A 4,088-nucleotide genomic window follows, 5' to 3' on the forward strand; every position below is an offset into this window, starting at 1 on the left:
CACACAGGTAGAACTAATCAGAATGTTCAGCAAGGCTGCCAGGTACAAGATAAATACACTGGCTTTGACCAATCCAAAAATGAGCTTCAGAAAACAATCAAATTTACAACTTATAATTTTATTTTAAAAGAATTAAATACTTAGGAATAAATTCACGAAAGAAGCACAATCACAATACATTAAAAACTACAAACTATTATTAACTTAATAACAAAAAGATAAATAACCTAACTAAAGATGAGCAAAGGCTCTGAATAGACATTTTTCCAAAGAAGACATAAGAATGGCCAATAAGCACATGAAAACATCATTAGCCATCATGGGACTCTGAGTCAAAACCACAGTGAAATACCACTTTATATTCACTAGGATGGTTATAATAAAAAGACAGATAATAACAAATGTTGGCAAGAACATGAAGAAATTGGAACTCTTGTACATTGCTGATGGGAATGTAAATGACAGCCACTTTAGAAAAGTTACTATATGACACAGCCATTTCTAGGCAGATATCAAGAAAAATGTGAACAGGCCTTGCAGACGCCAGCGCCACCTCGGACCTTCCCACATCCAGCCACAGTCAACCCCACCACGTTCTTCGATGTTCCAAAGACCCCAGGGAACTTTTGTGCTCGGAGCACTGGGGAGAAAAAAATGTTATAAAGGCTCCTGCTGTCACAGAATCATTCTGGGGTTTACTATGTGCAGGGTGGTGACTTCACAGGCTACAGTGGCACAGACAGCAAGTCCATCTACAGAGAGAAAATTGGTGATGAGAATTTCATCCTGAAGCACACAGGCCCTGGCATCTTGTCCACGGCAAATGCTGGCCCCAACACAAATGGTTCCCAGCTTTTCATCTGCACTGCCAAGACTGAGTGGCTGGAGGGCAAGCATGTGGTCTTTGGCCAGGTGATGGACGGCACGGATGTTGTGACAGCCATGGAGCACTGTGGTCCAGGAATGACAAGACCAGCAAGAAGATCACCATTACAGACTGTGGACAACTCTCATCAATTTGACTTGTGTTTTATCTTAATCACCAGAGCATCCCTTCAGCAGCTCAGGAGAACACCCCTTCACCCCCATCTGCTTGAAATGTTCTAAAATCTTCATGCTTTTGACTCAGTTCATTGGGTGCCATGTTTTTCTTACCCCTTCCAAGTCCAGCTGGATTGCAGAGTTTAAGTTTATAATTATGAAAGAAAAGCTAAACAACAAAAATGAAAAATGAGAACATACATTCATATAAAAACTTGCACGTGACCTTTATAACAGCATTCTTCATTATAGCCAAAAGCCAGTTTAAGTATTTAGTGCAAAAAATAGTGTTCTTTATGTGAGTATTTCATTTGTACTGCCTATAGAAAAAGTCTGTAGCCCATGAATGCACGTACCATGTCTGATTTTGCTCGTTATTGTTATGTCCTCCATGAAGCAGAGGGCTCAGTGTAGGGGAGGCTGTAGATAAGCAGTTGAATCAATGAACAAATAACATGCAAAGAAAGAATACCCAAATAATATGGCTAGCACTTACTCTCCCTTAAGAAACTGATTCCTATTCGGAAATTTGTTGGCAGAATAGGAATAAGGGAAGTTAGTTATGTAAATCTGATATTCTACTGAAAAGTTTTATTTCTTTAAAGATTTTATTTATTTATTTTTAGAGAGAAGGGAAGGGATGGAGAGAGGGAGAGAAACATCAATGTATGGCTGCTTCTCACAGGCCCCCTCCTGGGGACCTGGCCTGCAACCCAGGCATGGGCCCTCCCTGGAAATCAAACTGGCAGCCCTTTGGTCCACAGGCCAGCACTCGATCCACTGAGCCACGGCAGCCAGGGCCTACTGAAATTTTTAAAGTGACATACCAGATATATACAGGACTCCCCTTCACAGAGTATAAACTGGAGTTGGAACAAAACAGAGACTATTATAGTCACTGCTATATTCATGGAACATGTATATATATAAATGTAAATTTTATCTCAATGAATTGTCACAAAGTGAACATAACCTTGGAACCACCCCCAACTCAAAAAAAAAATCAAAAACTCCTATTTCCAAGAAACTCCCTTCCATGACCTCTTCCAATGACCACCTTCTCCCTCCTCCCCACACTAAACACTTTCGTGGCTTCTAACACAGATTTGTTTGGCCGGTTTGTAATGTATATAAATGAAATAATATAGTACGTGTTTTTTTTAGTGTCTGGCTACTTTGGTTCAGTATTTATCTGTGATGTTGTATATAGCTATAGTTAATTTATTTCATTGCCATATAGTACTCCAACATGAATACACTGCAGTTTATGTATCTGTTCTCTTTTGTTAAAAAAAGTTTTTATTTATTGATTTGAAAGAGAGAGAGACATTGATTTGTCGTTCCACTTCTTTATGCATCCACTGGTTGCTTCCTGTGTGTGTCCTGATCTGGGATTGAATCTGCAACCTTGGTATACCAGGAAGGTGATCTAACCAGCTGAGCTATCTGGTTAGGGCTAGTATCTGTTATTATCTGTCTTTTATTTTTTGAAAAAATTTATTTATTCATTTTTAGAGAGAAGGGAAGAGAGGGAGAGAGGGAGAGGAACATCAGTGTGTGAGAGAAACATGGTTCTGTTGCTTCTCTCACACCCTCAACAGGGCCCTGGCCTGCAACCCAGGCACATGCCCTGATGGGGAACCCAACCAGTGACCCTTTGCTTTGCAGGGCAATGCCCAGCCCACTGAGCCACACTGGTCAGGGCTCTGTTCTTCTCTTGATGGACATTTGGGTTGTTTCTAGCTTAGAGCTATTACGAATAATTCTGCTATAAATATTCTTGTACATATCTTTTGAGGTCTTGCACATGCGTTCCTGTTAGTTCTATCCCCCAGAGTGGAATTACTGAATCCCAGGACACGATCTGTTCAGCTTTAATGATGCTGACAGACAGTTTTTCAAGAATGCCAATCACTCCACACACTTGCCAGCACTTAGTGGCCTTTAGGGCCTCAATATTTAGTAGCTGATGCCCCCTTTCAGAAAAGGGTGGCCTGAGCTACGGGAACTGCAATGACTTCCCGCAGGGACAGGTCCTCTCCTGCACTCGTTCCTGCACAGGTCAGCATAGCCAGTTGGACTGTTTGGGTTCATTTCTTTCTTCTGGAGTTATGAAATATTTAAAGTCTATGCAAAAAAGAGAAAACAATAGAATCGATGCCACATCTCACCTCTTAGTTTTGTCAAGTCTCAAGATTTTGTAATATTTGTTTCCAATCAGTTTTTAAAAACAAAACAATTGCAATCATGCCCTCACCCAAAACCAGAGGTAATTACTGCCCTAAATTTATTATTCCTTTAGGTTTTATCATTTTATTACATGTATACATATGTATAAACAATAGATAGTATCACTTTACAATGTCTTAAAACACTATATAGACAATATTTTATTATACGCCTCCTGCATCAAGATTTTATTGGTCACTGTGATTCTGAGATTCAGCCATGTTTATTCACTCTTGGTGTTCTGGATATATTAGTAAACAAAGCTGACAAAGTCTCTGCCCTTCCAAGCCTTTTATTCTAGCAGGGAAAGACAGCAAGTAAACATGAAGTACATGTGAAGTATATTGTATATCATTTATCATTTGAAAGGAGATCTTGCTTGAGAGAAAGGAAAAGCAGAGCAGCGCAGGTGGGCTTGGGAGCATCAAGGGGAAAGGCATTTGCGGGTGCGATTTTTAAACCGAGTGGCTGAGGAGGGCTTCAGAGTGAAGCTGACCTCTGAGCCAAGACTTGATGAAGGTGAAGGGGGGAGCCATTGAGAGCACTCCAGGCAGTGTCAGAAAAATAATAGGTGGGGTGGGGGTGCCGGTAATGGAGGGACTTGTAGTCCATTGTGAGGACTTTGTTTTCATTGGAATGAAATAGGGAGCCATCGAAGAGTTTAGAGCAGAGGAGAGGTGGGATCTGACTTACATTTCTAAATGTCGATACATGTAACTCTAACTCATTTATTTTAACTTTTGCACGGTATTCTATTGTAGGGTCATACATTTATTGATTCACTTCTACTAGTGGAAATTTATATTGTCTCCATTTTT

At 40.3% G+C, this 4,088-nt stretch overlaps 1 pseudogene; it reads left to right on the forward strand.

The window, feature by feature from the left end:
• The first annotated feature begins 486 nt into the window (after positions 1-486).
• Positions 487-1,022, forward strand: LOC128627204 (peptidyl-prolyl cis-trans isomerase A-like; annotated as a pseudogene).
• The last annotated feature ends 3,066 nt before the right edge of the window (positions 1,023-4,088 follow it).

This window comes from Artibeus jamaicensis, unplaced genomic scaffold, assembly GCF_021234435.1.
Source record: "Artibeus jamaicensis isolate MK-2021 breed Jamaican fruit bat unplaced genomic scaffold, CSHL_Jam_final contig_332, whole genome shotgun sequence".
Lineage (NCBI taxonomy): Eukaryota > Metazoa > Chordata > Mammalia > Chiroptera > Phyllostomidae > Artibeus > Artibeus jamaicensis.